The 19,769-nt window shown below is 39.9% G+C and overlaps 1 protein-coding gene and 2 pseudogenes across 1 annotated transcript in view; 1 reads left to right on the top strand and 2 right to left on the bottom strand.

Moving 5' to 3' along the window:
• LOC126068652 (proliferation marker protein Ki-67-like) overlaps positions 1-19,769 on the top strand; it is a 251,704-nt gene that overhangs the window by 71,419 nt on the left and 160,516 nt on the right. The window lies entirely within an intron of this gene.
• LOC126061617 (olfactory receptor 1C1-like) lies at positions 1,482-2,447 on the bottom strand (annotated as a pseudogene).
• On the bottom strand, positions 6,049-6,502 carry LOC126070713 (oligosaccharyltransferase complex subunit OSTC-like; annotated as a pseudogene).

Genomic DNA, 19,769 nt, shown 5'->3' with positions numbered 1-19,769 from the left:
TGGGTTGAACATACAATGATGTTGAATTGGACTGTCAATACCCAACATGGAGTTTATTAGATTGAATAACCTCCCCCCAATATAATAATGTTGGCATACTGTGTATGATTGTTTTGTGGACATAGAATAAAATAAAACACATGGTATTGGGTATGTGGCTTCCTCTTGAAAGAAGTTGATGTTTTCTACAGATAGAAGGCACATACTTGACTAAAAGAAAAGAAAAATACCCTTCCATCTTAAATTAAAAAAAAAAAAAAAAAAAAAAGCGAAAACAAACTTTCTCCAAACCTGAAATGCACTCAATAATCCTAGTGGAAAGAGATCAGCTGATATCTGGCCTGTGGCTACAGCTGGGAAAGAGATTCTGTGACCAATGAAGTATTACAAGGACATGGGTCAAAAGAATAACATCATGGGCTGTGTTTGTAGGGAGAGGCAGTTGGAGGAAAACACATATTCTCTAAAACAAATAAATTCTTTGAAAAAATTTTAAGAGAATATAGTATTTAAAATGAGATGGCCTCACTACTCTGCTAAGTTGAATATCTAGTTGTGGAGTCTGTGTCTATTTAACTAAAAATCTGAACTCATAAATATTAATTTCATCACAAGTTATCTTAATATCTAGAAAAGTCATCATAGAGACTTACATCTCATCACTAGGGCATATATGTATTGAAGTCAAAGACTCTTCCTTTACTTACTGTCATGGATTGAGTTATGACCCCCCGAATATATGTCAAATTGGTTAGCCCGTGATTCCCAGTATTGTGTGGTTGTCCTCCATTTTGTGATTGTAATTTTCCTGTGTTGTAAATCCTAATCTCTGTCTGTGGTTAATAAGGCAAGAATAGATTATGTTAAAGAGGATTAGGGTGGGATTATAACACTTTACTAAGGTCACATCTCTGAGCCAATGTAAAGGGAGTTTCCCTGGGGTGTGATCTGCACCAACTTTTATCTTACAAGAGATGAAAGGAAAGGGAAGCAAGCAGAGAGTTGGGGACCTCTGAAAGATGCACCTGGAGCAGATCACATCCTTTGGACCTGGGGTCCCTGTGCCCGAGAAGCTCCTTGACCAGGGCAAGATTGATGACAGGGACCTTCCTTTAGAGCTGACAGAGAAATCCTTCCACTGGAGCTGATGCCCTGAATTCGGACTTCAAGCCTTCCAGACTGTAAGAGAATGAACAACCATTTGTTAAAGCCATCCTCTTGTGGTATTTCTGTTACAGCAGCACTAAATGACTAAGACGCTTACAATCTGTGAGCTGCATGCACACCATGTGACTTCCCCTAGTCACTTTCATTATCTGAGAAACAGATCTCAAAATCTCATACCTTTAATCAAGTGTTTAAATGTTATGTCCAGATGAAATGAATAGCACACATTCCGTCATTAAAAATGCATTTAATAACAGTTGGCTGCTCTCATTTCCCCTAGAAATACATTTTATTTTATCACCAAACTCATTGGTTTAATTCAGCCTGGGAGTTTGTGATTTTTTATAAAAGACTCTGCCCTTATGAAATGTTTTCTGAAGTGCTCTCTTCATATCCTTATTCCTTAGACTGTAGATGAAAGGATTCAGCATCGGAGTCGCCACGGTATACATGATGGCTGACAGAGTGTCCCTCTCAGGGGTATGAGAGGAGGAGGGGCTGAAGTAAACAGCACTGGCTGTGACATAGAACAGCACCACCACTGACAGGTGGCAGATACAGGTGGAAAAGGCTCTCTGCTTCCCTTGAGTACAAGTTATCTTCAGGATGGTGGAGAAGATAAATCCATAAGATATGAGGATGCAGATAAGGGGCGTGAGAGCCAATAGAATTCCCACTGTAAAAATGACCATCACATTGAAGGAAACGTCGGAGCAAGAGAGCTGTAGTAGTGGGTCGAGATCACAGAAGAAATGATGGATGACGTTGGAGGCACAGAGGGACAGACGTGCTATTAGGACAGTGTGTAGGAGGGCATGAAGATAGGTAACTACCCAGAGTCCAGCCATCAGCTGGACACAGAGGCGAAGAGTCATTAGGGTGGTATAATGTAAAGGGTGGCGTATTGCCACATACCTATCACAGGCCATCACACAGAGAAGGAGGCTGCCCGTATTCACAAAAGAAATGAAGAAGAAAAGCTGAGTGAGGCAGGCTGAGAAAGAGATAGTTTTTTTTACCAGCCAAACTGTTCACTACCATTTGGGGGCCTATATTGGAAGTAAAACAAATGTCAACAAAGGCCAAGTTGCTAAGAAAGAAATACACAGGGGAGTGGAGGCGAGAGTCAGAGCCAATAGCCAAGATGATGAGCATGTTCCCTGACACGGTGACTAAGTACATACAGAGGAACAGTACAGACAGGAGGTGTTGCTTTCTGCAGAGCTGGAAAGTCCCAGAAGGACAAATTCACTGATAACTGTTAGGTTTCCCCTTTCCATCTTCCCAATGAATCTAGAAGAGCAAAATATTACATTGTAGAGACCATCTCATTCTCAAGGATATGTGTGCGTGTGTGTGCTTGAGTGTGAGTGTGTATATAATAGAGCACATTTCAGACCCTGCTTGCTTGAAAACTTTCCAATTGCATCTTTTATTTATGATAAGGTTGTTGTTTATTGTGTGCTGTTAATTCTGTCTTATAGCAACCCTTATGACAGAGTAGAAGTGCCCCATAAGGTTTCCTAGACTGTAATCTTTACAGGAGCAGATTGCCAGATCTTTTCTCCTGCAGAGCTGCTGGGTGAGTTCAGAACATCAACTTTATGTCAGCAGTCCAGCACTTAGCCATTGTGCCAAAGAGGCTCCTATTTTTTGATACACTCTTTGGATATTCACACAGATAGGCTGGTTAGACCAATCTCAAGTACTTTCAAGAAAAAATGATTTCTTTCTCAAAATCAAAATGCACATTCTTTGAATAAGGACATCATTTTTTTTTTTTATTTTGGCAATGCATTGTTTTGTCCACCGTAATCATACAATTGATATTTGGTTTTGTGAATTCGATTTATTTATGTTAGAAATCATAATATTTACACTGAACCGCTAGAAATATTCACTTTTATTGGATAATTTTCTTCACAATCTGAAACTTATACCCCCGGTGACAGATCTCATTATTTCCTTTTCCTTTCCTCTTGCAAGAATACCTTTTTTATATTGATATTCACAAGTATTCCTGGGGTTAAATACTTATCCTTTGGTCTCTTGCTGATCACTTGATACAGTCTCTAGCTAACCTAGGATGTTCTTCAGAGCCCAGTGCTTGTGAATTGGGTTCCAGGTCCCTTCCTCATAGCAGCTCACACTTGCTATTTTCTCTAGAGGAGGTAGCAGTATTCTCCCTTACCTATCAAAACCTTCACTGGGTGTCTTGCTTTTCTGAAACCGTTTACAGGACTCTCAGGCAAAGGTGTCTAGGAAAGTGGTTGTGGGACAATGAAAGAAACTCCATGTCTTTTGTTTCATGTTGATTCTTCCCTCATTGTTGGACGTAGATATACTTAAGTGGGCGGTGCAAACGGCCTAACTGAAAGGTTGACAGTTCAAACCCACCCGGAGGCCTGGCATCTGTTTCCCTCATTATTTGACACAAATATGCTTAACTGGGTGGTGCAAATGGTTAAACACCAGACTACTAACTGAAAGGTTGGTATTTCAAACTCACCCAGAGGCCTGGCATCTGCTTCTGAAAGTCACACCCTTCAAAATCTTATGGAGCAGTTCTACTCTGCACACATGTGGTTGCCATATGTTGAAATCAACTCCATGGCAACTAAAAACAATATATTTAACTACTAACCACCTCTTTCGTATAGTAATCAGATTTTCACATTCTCATAGACACTATAAAATTTTACTATTTCTGATGTATGCCATCTCCTTTTTTTTGTTATTACTAAATACTGTAGTTATCCCACTGATATGTAAGTAGGTATAATTTTCTCAAAAGAAAGGCTGGTAAACTGCACTTTACACTTTACTTTTTGTTAACCTATTGCCATTCTTGTAGTTATAAAATAACCAGATCAAAACTGTAATCTTTTGTCACTGAGCTGTGGATGAAAGTGTGAGGATGAGAAAACACTTTCCCATAGCAACTTTCTGACTATGGTGACCTCACTTTCCGGGAATGAATTCTTTTACCATTCGTGATATTGTATTCCCTCCTGATTCTTTCTATCAACTCTGTCATTTACCAGCAGTCAGTGGACTTTTACCCATTTGTTGAAGACATTGCCACTTGGTTCAGAGATTTCTTCTTTATCCCCACTTCTACCAACAATTCCTATACACACAAAGCTGATACAAAATCAATGCCTCTCAGAGCATTCCTTGACCTGTACGTAGGTTTCATTTCAGAAACATACTCCAAAGTCATGAGTGTATTGTTTATTTTTACAGCATATGATTTTTAATCATTTATAATTTCCTCATCTCCCAAAACTTTAATGTTAACATCTCTCTTATACATCTTGCTCTGACTCTCTCATTTCCTTTTGCTTATCTTCAAGCTTTTCATAAACTCCACTCACATTACTCAAAATCTATCAGGTTGGCTGCTTCATTTCCTTTCTAATTCTGTCAGTTTCCATTCCTCCTTATAATCTCCCATTCCTTCTTTTTCCTCCGAAGTCTTACTCTGCAGCAATCTCATGTTGACTGTGTTTTCTCCATACTAAGATACCTGAGCCAGGCTGGTGACCAAACTACAGTGCATCTGGTTCTACTACATTTTGAATTCCACCTTCTTTTGAACCTAATTAACCCTATGGAATTCATCGTCTTCTGTTCCCTGTATAATTTATTTAACTTCCTTGCAACCCTTTTGCCCAACCTCAGGTATATCAGGATGAAGTCTGTACTGAGAAGAGACATTACGTATGCCATATATATGTCCCTAAAGATAAAAAGCATCCTTTTAAAGATGACTTCTCTCAGCTGCAGACACAATCAGTTATACCTTCTTCTTCTTCTTCCCCTAATTACTCAGCAATATCCCTTTCACAGCAAGCAATAAAATGTAGCTTACTTTCTTTTGTCTGCTTCTTTGTTGCCAGTGATATCTTGAGAACAGAATTTCGATTTATTATTTTGAATCCTTTGTATATGACGTAAAAATTGCGCATAGTTGGTCCAAGTAATCCTTATGGAAACAATAAATCAATGAAGAATTCTGGTGAAATTATTTGTGCTAATCTCTCATTTTCTGCAATAAAGGCATGATTTTTTTTGAAGAGGTTTTCTATAATACATTCCTATTTATAGCACATTATGTTATTTCCAGAATTTTATTCACCAGGATTATTTTGTTTTTCTATCTGCTCTTAAAATATTTAACAGTTTCACTATTAAAAACAGATTTGGTGCTACAATTCAAAGAATTACCCTTTAGTCATCTATTAGCTAAAATTAAAAAGTATATATATATATATGAATACATACCTTCTTATCTGAGATTTTTGAAACCTACTATTCCCCTCCCCCCCTGAATATTCACTCACAAGAACATACTCGGCTTATGCATTGATTTAAGCGCTAAGTCGAAAGTGAGAAAGAGGGGAACAATGAGATATAGATAAATGTTTTCCTTCCCTCAGAGAATGATAGTGCATCACAATGGGAGTTTTTACTTTTTTTTTAAATAATATAAAAATATAGGCCTCAAGCAAAGACATGTTTTCCTCCCTTGAGCTTAGCATCCTGGAGGGCAAAAAGAGTTCTGGGCACATCTCCTAATGATTTTTCCCTTGTTCGTGAATTTGTTTCTTCCTTATTTTGAAGAGAAAGCTCAAAAATGGTAAAACATCACATACAAGAAAAAAATGTGAAAACCCATAAAGATTCTAATTTTTTTTTTTTCTTTTAAAGGGGAATATTGTTTGGGAGTATGAATGACTGGAAAAGATGGAAAACTGAAACTGAAAGATGAAAAGCCTATCAGTTCCATCTCCATAACGATCACTGTTAGTGTTCTCTATGAAAAGAAAAATATTAACTGCCTCTATATAGAGGACCATAGTATTTATAGAGGACAATCTAACCCATCAGATAGCTCAGCAGCTTCATTCTCATGAATACCCTACCCCCCACCCCAAAATTCAATAGGACACAGACAAATTCAGTGAATAAAAGAAATCTATTGAGTTTTGGAATATTTGGTGAGTTGGATAGGTCCAGGATTAAGAAACCTAAACCCCCCCTCCCATGTTAACAGGAAGCTGGATGTGAGTCCTTCCATAATATATTGTCCATTTACTCTGTAGGTCAAGAAAGCTACTGGCCTCTGATGCCCACGTTCATCAGTCATAGCGCCAACACATGGAGGTTCCACAATAACGTTATAAAGTATTCCTCCACTGATGAGGAAGTAAGACACCACCACCAGATTGTACACCATCATGGCCAACTGCATGTGCCCCCAGGTCAGCTTCTTCAGTTTCAGGCTGGGGCATTCCAGCACTAAGAACAGGACTCAGTACAAAGTCTCCATTTTGGTGGTGGCAAGCACAGCACTTCTAAGAAATATTTTATTGTGTTTTCTGTGAAAGTTTACACGGAAATTTAGGTTTCAGTTTAACAATTTCTACACAAATCATTCAGTGACATAGGTTACATTTTTCACAATGTGTCAACATTCCCATTATTTCTGTTTTGTTTTGTTTCCAGTAATCTAGTTTTCCTGTCCCCTTACCTTCTCGTCCAATTTAGAGTAGTTGTTGACCATTTGGCTTCTTATGGATTTTTTTTTTTTTTTTTTTAAGAAGCTTAGTACTCATAGGCAATATTCTTTATTTTATGACCCAATCAGTTATTTAGGTAAATCGCCACGGCATTTTGACTTCCACATGCACGTCTTTCCTCTACCGTGTTGAACAGCAACATTCCAGATGGCTGCCATCATAGCCTGGGCCCCTGAGTGACTACGATGAGGAATCTTTGCCTCCAGCACCCCTCTGGCTCACCATGAACATACGTCTAGAGTGAAAATAAACCTCTGTTGCTTGAAGCCACAGGGGCTGTAGGGTGGAACCCTAGCCCACTCTGACAGATACACTTGCTCACAGGGTTTTATGAGGATTAAACAAGACAATACATAGAAGAACTTGGAATATTTCTTGGAACTAGTGAAAATTATATGAATTTTCATCGGCTTGGACCTCTTCCTTCAGTACCATCAGTTCCTGAACATATGCTGCCTCCTGAAATGGCTGAACATTTACCAATTCTTTTTCGTATAGTGACTCTCTGTATTCCTTCTGTCTTCTTTTGATGCTTCCAGCATCATTTAATATTTTCCCTGTAGAGTCCTTCAGTATTGAAACTTGCAGCTTGAATTTTTTCTTCAGTTTTTTCAGCTTGAGAAATGCCAAGTGTGTTCTTCCCTTTTGGTTTTCTAACTCTAGGTCTTTGCACGTGTCATCCCAATGCATTGTCTTCTTGAGCCACCCTTTGAAATCTTCTTTTCAGCTCTTTTACTTCATCATTTCTACTTTTTTCTTTAGCTACTTGATGTTCCAGGGGTAAGTTTCATAGTCTATTCTGCTATCTATTTTGGTCTTTTCTTTCTTTCCTGTCTTTTTAATGACCACTTGCTTTCTTCATTCATGATGTTCTTGATGTCTTTCCGCAACTCATCTGGTCTTCAGTCGTTAGTGTTCAATGCACCAAATCTATGCTTGAGATGGTCTCTAATTTCAGGTGGGATATACTCAAGGTTGTACTTTGGCTCTCGTGGACTTGTTTTAATTTTCTTCAGCTTCATTTTGGACTTGTATATGAGCAATTGATAACCTTTTTCACAGTTGGATTCGGGCCTAATTCTGACTGATGATATTGAACTTTTCCATTGTCTTTTTCCACAGGTGTAGTCGATTTGATTCCTGTGTATTCTATTTGGCAAGGTCCACTTGTACAGTTGCTGTTTATGTTCTTGAACAAAGGTATTTGCAATGAAGAAGTCATTGGTCTTGCAAAATTCTATCATGCAATCTCTGGCATCATTTCTATCACCAATACCATATAATCCAACTATGAATCCTTCCACTTTGTTTCCAAATTCTGCATTCCAATCACCAGTAATTCTCAATGCATCCTGATTGCGTGTTTGATCAATTTCAGACTGCAAAAGTTGGTAAAAAATCTTCAAATTGTTCATCTTTGGCCTCAGTGTTTAGAGTGTAAATTTGAATAATAGTCATATTAACTGGTCTTCTTTGTAGGTGTGTGGATATTATCCTATCACTGACAGCATTGTACTTCAGGAAAGATTTTGCAACATTTTTTCTGATGATGAATGCGAAGCCATTCCTCTTCAAGTTGTCATTTCCAGCACAGCAGAACATACGATCGTCTGATTCAAAATGGTCAGTAACAGTCCATTTCAGCTCATTAATGCCTAGGATATCTATGTTCATGCATTCCATTTCATTTTGACCTATTTCAAGTTTTATGAGAAGACCAATCTTCCAATCTTCCTGGGAAGACCAATTGTTCCTCTCAAAACTGAGTTATTTCACATGGAGAGCCATGGAACTTGTGACAGTTAGTTGACAACCCTGTGTCCTGAGAAAAACATGCTAAGAAAATGAATTGCATAGAGTAGAGCAAATGGAACCTTATTAGTGTTTAATATTGCGCTTTTAGGAAAGGATACTCAGGCCCCTATTGCTTTAATTGAGACATTTTGGAAAGGTCTCAAAGGATCGTAGAATCTTATAGACGATCAGACCACAAAAGAAAGGAAATGTTAAGCTCTGATGACTCAGTAATCCAGAGTGTGAAGTTGCTTGTGAGGACATAATCAAGCCTCAGAGTTGCAGACAAATGATCAGTTCCATAGGACAATTTCTGATCTAGATGTTACTCCATATGAATGATGATTTTCCCTATATTTAATTTTGGATGTCTTTCTGAAAGTGAAGATTTCAAAAGCTGTGTTAAGTCTCGACTTGGTAAAATAAATGATGCAACATTTTTAGAGATGGAGTCCAGTAGAAAAGATGTGAAGATGCTCCTGATGATTTTAGTACATGCACATGTCGTTCATCTCTCCCTAGTGGAAGGAAAGCAGGAATTATTCCTTTATATATTAACAATCAGAGATTTATGTTGTGAATGGAATTCAGGGTCATTTCATGAGAAGACAACCTTTTTTTTCCCCGTTTTTTTGAGGTGACCCCAGAACCTCCCGAGGGTCCTCTCCCGGGTGTTTTTTTTTTTTTTTTTCCTTCTTCATTAAAGAAACTGATTTCCTAACAAGCATTGGATTTTTACCATGTTTGTATACCTTACAACTAGACATGAACCAGTTACATGGTTAATTTAGCCTTTGATAAGCCAACTTCATGATGCAGAACCACAGCAAGGTGATGTTTGGTGCCCTCCTAAAACAAATGAGCCTGCTTAAGAAGTATTCTCAGTTATTATACAATTGCTAATAAGGGAGCTCTCCCTTCTTATTGCTGAGCTGTGTTACTGTCTATGGATATACTACAGTTTTTTTTTTTTTTTTTTTTTTTAGTACACTTTCCTGACAATGAACAATACCTGGGAAGTTTTCAGTTTTGTTTGTTTGTTTGTTCATTTTCTTTTTTATTGTACTTTAACTGTAAGCTTACAAATCAAGTCAGTCAAAACCTTATATACGCCTTACTATGTACTCCTAGCTGCTCTCTACCTAAGGAGACAGCACACTCCTACTCTCCACCCTGTATTCCCCATGTCTATTCAACCAGCTCCTGTCCCCCTCTACCTTCTCATCTTGCCTCCAGACAGGAGCTGCCCACATAGTCTCATGTGTCTACTTGAGCCAACAAGCTCACTCCTCACCAGTATCATTTTTTTGTCTTATACTCCAGTCTAATCCCTTTCTGAAGAGTTGGCTTTGGGAATGGTGCCAGTCTTGGGCTAGCGGAAGGTCTCTCTAGTTTCAGTCAGACCGTTAAGTCTGTTTTCTTTTAACGAGAACTTGAGGCCTGCATCCCACGATTCTCCTGCTCCATTGGGGATTCTCTATTGTGTTCCCTGTCAGGGCAGTCATATGTTGTAGCTGGGCACCATCCAGCATTTCTGGACTCAGGCTGATGTAGTCTCTGGTTTATGTGGCCCTTTCTGTCTCTTGGCCCCATATTGGCCACGTGGCTTTGGTGTTCTTCATTCTCTTTTGCTCCAGGTGGGCTGAGACCAATCATGCATCATAGATGGCTGCTTGCTAGCATTTAAGAACTTAGACGCAGAGGTGGAGCCAAGATGGCGGAATACACAGACGCTTTCAGTGAGCCCTCTTTACAACAAAGACCCAAAAAAACAAGTGAAATGAGTACATTTATGACAAGCTAGGAGCCCTGAACATCAGAGGCAAGCTTAGAAAACGAGCTGAGGGGCAGGGGAAGGAAGAGATGGTTCAAAAGTGGAGATGAGTTACCAGACCTGAATCACAGGGAGCCCTCAGGCATCATTCCATTCCCGGGAGTGGCAGTGGAAGACTGGTACTAGCGTTGGGCCGCAGTTTCCTCAGGGAGAGTCAGCCAGCAACACAGCCTACTCACACCTCTGGAACCAGAGAAGAACGGCACTCTCAGCAAAAGCTAAGTATTTGTGTACATTTTACAGCCTCCCACCGCTTCCAAGCAGGCTTCAGTGGCTGAATTCCCTGGGCCTGAGATAGGCACTGCTGAGCGCCTAGAGCCATCCTCCCTGCCTTGCTGATAAATTTTCAACTAGGGGAAAAGATAATTTGCCAGCTACACTAACCGGAGAAGCTCAGGACAGAAGTGGCTCCTGTCCAGGCATAAACAGTCCATGGACTTTGAGCACTTTCCCCTCTGCATGGACCTGTGTGGGCCTTTGTTGGCAGACTCCAACCCTTTCAGCTGTGTGGCGGAGAGGTGGGTGACTGATGTTTGACATTGCTTTGCCTGTTAAAGAAAGGTCCTCACCTACCACATCAGTGGCCTAATGACTGGTAGCTCTGCTCAGGTCATCCAGCCACCCACAACAGAGGTATAAGGGTAACTGGTACCTCCCAGTCCTTACAACCAAAAACATTGGGTGCCCATGGTCTGTCTGCAGAACCCGCCCACCTGTACACTCTAGGGAACAGGGACATGCTTTTGTCAGAGACACATGGGGGATGAGCCTCTGCTCCCTGCCTTGTTCAGAGGGTGACCCCCTGCTGCAACCAGATACCAGTACCTACACCAATCACTCCTACACCTCTATGACTATAGAGCAGAGCCTGTACCACACACTTGATGATCAGCTACCTGTACACCTGAGCTGAATTCATACAAGAAAAGTGAATGGACTCCTAGACTGATATATCTGATAATAGCTCTAATCTTCTGAGGACAGGACATCAGAGCTCCAAAGTCAAAATTAATCAAGCTGGCTCACTCAAGCAACCCATTTGGGCATATCAAAACAAAACAAAGCAAGAAGCTAGGAGACAGTAAGCAAACATAAAATAAACCAATACAATAATTTATAGATGGCTCAGAGACAACAGTCAATATAAAGTCACGTAAACAAACAGACCGTGATCATCTCAAAAAACTATCAAAATGAAGAATCCAGGGGCCTTCTAGATGAAAGTGCCTTCCTGGGATTACCAGAGACAGAACACAAAAGATTAATGTGCAGAACCCTTCAAGGCATTAGGAAGGAAATGAGGCAATATGCAGAACAAGGCAAGGAACGCAAAGATAAAGCAACTCAAGAAATCAAAAAGATTACTCAGGAACATAACGAAAAACTTAATAAGCTGGAAAAATCCATAGACAGACAACAATCAGAAATTTCGAAGATTAACAATAAAATTACAGAAGTAGACAACTCAATAGAAAGTCAAAGAAGCAGATTTGAGCAAGTAGAAGGCATAATTTCTGAACTTGAAGATAAATCACTTGGCATTAATATATTTTTTTTATTATTAACTTTTATTGAGCTTCAAGTGAACGTTTACAAATCAAGTCAGTCTGTCACATACAAGTTTACATACATCTTACTCCGTACTCCCACTTGCTCTCCCCCTAATGAGTCAGCCCTTCCAGTCTCTCCTTTCGTGACAATTTTGCCAGCTTCCCACTCTCTCTATCCTCCCATCCCCCCCTCCAGACATGAGATGCCAACACAATCTCAAGTGTCCACCTGATATAATTAGCTCACTCTTCATCAGCCTCTCTCTCCCCCCCCCACTGTCCAGTTCCTTTCATGTCTGATGAGTTGTCTTCGGGGATGGTTCCTGTCCTGTGCCAACAGAAGGTCTGGGGACCATGGCCGCCAGGATTCCTCTAGTCTCAGTCAGACCATTAAGTATGGTCTTTTTATGAGAATTTGGGGTCTGCATCCCACTGATCTCCTGCTCCCTCAGGCAGGGGTTCTCTGTTGTGCTCCCTGTCAGGGCAGTCATCTATTGTGGCCAGGCACCAACTAGTTCTTCTGGTCTCAGGATGATGTAGGTCTCTAGTTCATGTGGCCCTTTCTGTCTCTTGGGCTCTTAGTTGTCGTGTGACCTTGGTGTTCTTCATTCTCCTTTGCTCCAGGTGGGTTGAGACCAATTGATGCATCTTAGATGGCCGCTTGTTAGCATTTAAGACCTCAGACGCCACGTTTCAAAGTGGGATGCAGAATGTTTTCATAATAGAATTATTTTGCCAATTGACTTAGAAGTCCCCCTAAACCATGGTCCCCAAACCCCCACCCTTACTCCGCTGACCTTTGCAGCATTCATTTTATCCCGGAAACTTCTTTGCTTTTGGTCCAGCCCAATTGAGCTGACCTTCCATGTATTGAGTGTTGTCTTTCCCTTCACCTAAAGCAGTTCTTATCTACTAATTAATCAATAAAAACCCTCTCCCTCCCTCCCTCCTTCCCTCCCTCCCCCCCTCGTAGCCACAAAAGTATGTGTTCTTCTCAGTTTTTACTATTTCTCAAGATCTTATAATAGTGGTCTTATACAATATTTGTCCTTTTGCCTCTGACTAATTTCGCTCAGCATAATGCCTTGCAGGTTCCTCCATGTTATGAAATGTTTCACAGATTCGTCACTGTTCTTTATCGAAGCGTAGTATTCCATTGTGTGAATATACCACAATTTATTTACCCATTCATCTGTAGGTGGACACCTTGGTTGCTTCCAGCTTTTTGCTATTGTAAACAGAGCTGCAATAAACATGGGTGTGCATATATCTGTTTGTGTGAAGGCTCTTATTTCTCTAGGGTATATTCCGAGGAGTGGGATTTCTGGGTTGTATGGTAGTTCTATTTCTAACTGTTTAAGATAACGCCAGATAGATTTCCAAAGTGGTTGTACCATTTTACGTTCCGACCAGCAGTGTATAAGAGTTCCAATCTCTCCCCAGCCTCTCCAACATTTATTGTTTTGTGTTTTTTGGATTAATGCCAGCCTTGTTGGAGTGAGATGGAATCTCATCGTAGTTTTAATTTGCATTTCTCTAATGCCTAATGATCGAGAGCATTTTCTCATGTATCTGTTGGCTGCCTGAATATCTTCTTTAGTGAAGTGTGTGTTCATATCCTTTGCCCACTTCTTGATTGGGTTGTTTGTCTTTTTGTGGTTGAGTTTTGACAGAATCATGTAGATTTTAGAGATCAGGCGCTGGTCGGAGATGTCATAGCTGAAAATTCTTTCCCAGTCTGTAGGTGGTCTTTTTACTCTTTTGGAGAAGTCTTTAGATGAGCATAGGTGTTTGATTTTTAGGAGCTCCCAGTTATCAGGTTCCTCTTCGTCATTTTTGGTAATGTTTTGTATTCTGTTTATGCCTTGTATTAGGGCTCCTAACGTTGTCCCTATTTTTTCTTCCATGATCTTTATCGTTTTAGTCTTTATGTTTAGGCCTTTGATCCACTTGGAGTTAGTTTTTGTGCATGGTGTGAGGTATGGGTCCTGTTTCATTTTTTTGCAAATGGATATCCAGTTATGCCAGCACCATTTGTTAAAAAGACTATCTTTTCCCCAATTAACTGACACTGGGCCTTTGTCAGATATCAGCTGCTCATATGTGGATGGATTTATATCTGGGTTCTCAATTCTGTTCCATTGGTCTATGTGCCTGTTGTTGTACCAGTACCAGGCTGTTTTGACTACTGTGGCTGTATGATAGCTTCTGAAGTCAGGTAGAGTGAGGCCTCCCACTTTCTTCTTCTTTTTCAGTAATGCTTTGCTTATCCGAGGCTTCTTTCCCTTCCATATGAAATTGGTGATTTATTTCTCCATCACCTTAAAAAATGACATTGGAATTTGGATCGGAAGTGCATTGTATGTATAGATGGCTTTTGGTAGAATAGACATTTTTCCTATGTTAAGTCTTCCTATCCATGAGCAAGGTGTGTTTTTCCACTTAAGTATGTCCGTTTGAATTTCTTGTAGTAGACCTTTGTAGTTTTCTTTGTATAGGTCTTTTACATCCTTGGTAAGATTTATTCCGAAGTATCTTATCTTCTTGGGGGCTACTGTGAATGGTATTGATTTGGTGGTTTCCTCTTCGGTGTTCTTTTTGTTGATGTAGAGGAATCCAAGTGATTTTTGTATGTTTATTTTATAACCTGAGACTCTGCCAAACTCTTCTATTAGTTTCAGTAGTTTTCTGGAGGATTCCTTAGGGTTTTCTGTGTATAAGATCGTGTCATCTGCAAATAGAGATAATTTTACTTCCTCCTTGCCAATTTTATTTCTTTGTCTAACCTAATTGCCCTGGCTAGGACTTCAAGTACGATGTTGAATAAGAGCGGTGATAAAGGGCATCCTTGTCTGGTTCCCGTTCTCAAGGGAAATGCTCTCAGGTTCTCTCCATTTAGAGTGATATTGGCTGTTGGCTTTGCATAGATGCCCTTTATTATGTTGAGGAATTTTCCTTCAATTTCTATTTTGGTGAGAGTTTTTATCATAAATGGGTGTTGGACTTTGTCAAATGCCTTTTCTGCATCAATTGATAAGATCATGTGGTTTTTGTCTTTTGTTTTATTTATGTGATGGATTACATTAATGGTTTTTCTGATATTAAACCAGCCTTGCATACCTGGTATAAATCCCACTTGATCGTGGTGAATTATTTTTTTGATATGTTGTTGTATTCTATTGGCTAGAATTTTGTTGAGGATTTTTGCATCTATGTTCATGAGGGATATAGGTCTGTAATTTTCTTTTTTTGTAATGTCTTTACCTGGTTTTGGTATCAGGGAGGTGGTGGCTTCATAGAATGAGTTGGGTAGTATTCCGTCATTTTCTATGCTTTGAAATACCTTCAGTAGTAGTGGGGTTAACTCTTCTCTGAAAGTTTGGTAGAACTCTGCAGTGAAGCCGTCTGGGCCAGGGTTTTTTTTTTTTGTTGGGAGTTTTTTGATTACCACTTCAATCTCTTTTTTTGTTGTGGGTCTATTTAGTTGTTCTACTTCTGAATGTGTTAGTTTAGGTAGGTAGTGTTTTTCCAGGAATTCATCCATTTCTTCTAGGTTTGCAAATTTGTTAGAGTACAATTTTTCGTAATAATCTGATATGATTCTTTTAATTTCCGTATGTTCTGTTGTGATGTGGTCCTTTTCGTTTCTTATTCGGGTTATTTGTTTCGTTTCCTGTATTTCTTTAGTCAGTCTAGCCAATGGTTTATCAATTTTGTTAATTTTTTCAAAGAACCAGCTTTTGGCTTTGTTAATTCTTTCAATTGTTTTTCTGTTCTCTAATTGATTTAGTTCAGCTCTAATTTTTATTATTTGTTTTCTTCTGGTGCCTGATGGATTCTTTTGTTGCTCACTTTCTATTTGTTCAGGTTGTAGGGACAGTTCTCTGCTTTTGGCTCTTTCTTCTTTTTGTATGTGTGCATTTATCGATATAAATTGGCCTCTGAGCACCGCTTTTGCTGTGTCCCAGAGGTTTTGATAGGAAGTATTTTCATTCTCGTTGCATTCTATGAATTTCCTTATTCCCTCCTTGATGTCTTCTATAACCCAGTCTTTTTTCAGGAGGGTATTGTTCAGTTTCCAAGTATTTGATTTCTTTTCCCTAGTTTTTCTGTTTTATTGCCTTGTGGTCCGAGAAGATGCTTGGTAATATTTCGATGTTTTGGATTCTGCAAAGGTTTGTTTTATGACCTAATATGTGGTCCGTTCTAGAGAATGTTCCATGTGTGCTAGAAAAAAAAGTATACTTTGCAGCAGTTGGGTGGAGAGTTCTGTATAAGTCAATGAGGTCAAGTTGGTTGATTGTTGTAATTAGGTCTTCCGTGTCTCTATTGAGCTTCTGACTGGATGTCCTGTCCTTCTCTGAAAGTGGTGTGTTGAAGTCTCCTACTGTAATTGTGGAGGTGTCTATCTCACTTTTCAATTCTGTTGAAATTTGATTTATGTATCTTGCAGCCCTGTCATTGGGTGCATAAATATTTAATATGGGTATGTCTTCCTGATCAATTGCCCCTTTTATCATTATGTAGTGTCCTTCTTTATCCTTTGTAGTGGATTTAAGTCTAAAGTCTATTTTGTCAGAAATTAATATTGCTACTCCTCTTCTTTTTTGCTTATTGTTTGCTTGATATACTTTTTTCCACCCTTTGGGTTTTAGTTTGTTTGTGTCTCTAAGTCTAAGGTGTGTCTCTTGTAGGCAGCATATAGACGGATCGTGTTTCTTTATCCAGTCCGAGACTCTCTGTCTCTTTATTGGTGCATTTAGTCCATTTACATTCAGCGTAATTAGAGATAAATAAGTGTTTAGTGTTGTCATTTTGATGCCTTTTTATGTGTGTTGTTGACAATTTCATTTTTCCACTTACTTTTTTCTGCTGAGACGTTTTTCTTTGTAAATTGTGAGATCCTCATTTTCGTAGTGTTTGACTTTATGTTTGTTGAATCGTTACGTTTTTCTTGGCTTTTATCTTGAGTTATGGAGTTGTTATACCTCTTTGTGGTTACCTTATTATTTACCCCTATTTTTCTAAGTAAAAACCTAACTTGTATTGTTCTATATCGCCTTGTATCACTCTCCATATGGCAGTTCTATGCCTCCTGTATTTAGTCCCTCTTTTTGATTACTGTGATTTTTAACATATTGACTTCCATGATTCCCTGTTATGGGTATTTTTTTTTAATTAATCTTAATTTGTTTTTGCGATTTCCCTATTTGAGTTGATATCAGGATGTTCTGTTTTGTGACCTTGTGTTGTGCTGGTATCTGATATTATTGGTTTTCTGACCAAACAATATCCTTTAGTATTTCTTGTAGCTTTGGTTTGGTTTTTGCAAATTCTCTAAACTTGTGTTTATCTGTAAATATCTTAATTTCGCCTTCATATTTCAGAGAGAGTTTTGCTGGATATATGATCCTTGGCCTGCAGTTTTTCTCCTTCAGTGCTCTGTATATGTCGTCCCATTCCCTTCTTGCCTGCATGGTTTCTGCTGCGTAGTCTGAACTTATTCTTATTGATTCTCCCTTGAAGGAAACCTTTCTTTTCTCCCTGGCTGCTTTTAAAATTTTCTGTTTATCTTTGGTTTTGGCGAGTTTGATGATAATATGTCTTGGTGTTTTTCTTTTTGGATCAATCTTAAATGGGGTTCGATGAGCATCTTGGATAGATATCCTTTCGTCTTTCATGATGTCAGGGAAGTTTTCTGTCAGGAGTTCTTCAACTATTCTCTCTGTGTTTTCTGTCCTCCCTCCCTGTTCTGGGACTCCGATCACACGCAAGTTATCCTTCTTGATAGAGTCCCACATGATTCTTAGGGTTTCTTCATTTTTTTTTAATTCTTTTATCTGATTTTTTTTCAGCTATGTCAGTGTTAATTCCCTGGTCCACCAGATGTCCCAGTCTGCATTCTAATTGCTCGAGTCTGCTCCTCTGACTTCCTATTGCGTTGTCTAATTAATTCTGTAATTTTATTGTTAATCTTTTGGATTTCTGCATGCTGTCTCTCTATGGATTCTTGCAACTTATTAATTTTTCCACTATGTTCTTCAATAATCTTTTTGAGTTCTTCAACAGTTTTATCAGTGTGTTCCTTGGCTTTTTCTGCAGTTTGCCTTATTTCGTTTGTGATGTCTTGAAGCATTCTGTAAATTAGTTTTTTATATTCTGTATCTGATAATTCCAGGATTGTATCTTCCTTTGGGAAAGATTTTGATTCTTTTGTTTGGGGGGTTGTAGAAGCTGTCATGGTCTGCTTCTTTATGTGGTTTGATATGGACTGCTGTCTCCGAGCCATCACTGGGAAACTAGTTTTTCCAGAAAATCCGCTAAAAAAAAACGCAGTCAGATCCCTATCAGAATTGCCTTTGGGTTGGTTATAACCGCCACCTTGTTCCCTGTAAGGATGAAAGTCTGAGATTTGGATTATATATGCTTGGCTGTAGCTGGTTCTGTGTTTTTAGTCCAATTAGGGGTGGATTTTTGGTCCCTGGGTTTTTTTGTTGTTGTTGTTTTTCCTTCTCTCAGGCTGAAAGAGTAGGTTAGGAAAAGACCAAAAGAGAAAAAAAAAAAGGTGGGGGGGGGGAAGCAAAGCCGCCGCGGAGCCGTTCTCCTTCTGGCTGAGGCAATTCCAATGTTAATGAAGCCGCCTGGGAAGGGTGGGGGAGGGATCAGAGAGATAGGAGAGTAGCACCTCAGAATGTAGCCAGAGTTGCTTGTCTTGCTTGGAATGACTATTATATCTGAGATTCCCGTGGGGCATGTCGCCTATGTGTGCTGGCTGTGTGGAGATTGCCCCCGGGGGTCTGGCCCTCTGAAGCCACCCGCTGCCAATCTAAATCCTAGCATGAAGGTTCCCCTGCTGGGACGCTTTACTCCCGGCTCCAAAATCAGTCGCTGCCTCCCGGGGACTTCTCGTCCCACCAGCCGGCGCCGCACCGCCTCCGCATACTGGCTGGGTCCCGTCCCGGGGTTAGTTCAGGGGAGTGGAGCAGCTCTCCGTGCTTGTGCTTTGCCAGCGCCCAGTCAAAATCCCGGCGGGACGGTTCCCCGGCTGGGTCGCTGCTCTCCCAGCTCCAAGACCAGTCACTGCCTCCCGGGGACTTCTCCCACCGGCTGTGTTGCCATGCCGCCCGCACAAACCAGCTGGGCCCCCTCCCGGGGTGAGTTCGGGGTTAGGGCTGGGCCCCTTGTTTGCGCCATCAGCTCCCCTGGGCTCTGCCCTAAATCGGGCGCCAAAGGTTACCTGACTGGGACGCTGGCTCCAGGCTCCGAAAACAATCGCTGCTTCCCCGTATTTGTCCGTTTTCCGTCTCTAAATCTGTGTTTGTTGTTCAGGGTTCGTAGATTGTTATGTACTTGATCGATTCACTTGTTTTTCCGAGTCTTTGTTGCAAGAGGGATCCAAGGTAGCATCTCCCTAGTCCGCCATCTTGGCCCCGCCTCCGGCATTAATATATTTGAAGAAAAATCAGATAAAAGAGTTTAAAAAAAAAAAAAGAAGAATCATGCGGGACTCTATCAAGAGAAATAAACTATGAGTGATTGGAGTACCAGAACAGGAAGGGATAACAGAAAATACAGAGAGAATTGTTGAAGATTTGTTGGCAGAAAACTTCCCTGATATTGCAAAAGATGAGAAGATATCTATCCAAGATGCTCATCAAACTCCACATAACGTAGATGTTAAAAGAAAGTCACCAAGTCATATTATAATCAATCTTGCTAAAACCAAAGATAAAGAGACAATTTTAAGAGCAGCTAGGGATTAATGAAAATTAACCTACAAAGGAGAGCCAATAAGAATAAGCTCAGATTACTCGGCAGAAACCCCACAGGCAAGAAGGC

Source organism: Elephas maximus, chromosome 2 (assembly GCF_024166365.1).
Source record: "Elephas maximus indicus isolate mEleMax1 chromosome 2, mEleMax1 primary haplotype, whole genome shotgun sequence".
Taxonomy (NCBI): domain Eukaryota; kingdom Metazoa; phylum Chordata; class Mammalia; order Proboscidea; family Elephantidae; genus Elephas; species Elephas maximus.
The sequence above is the reverse complement of the archived record's forward strand: the minus strand, read 5'-3'. Positions and strand labels throughout refer to the sequence as shown.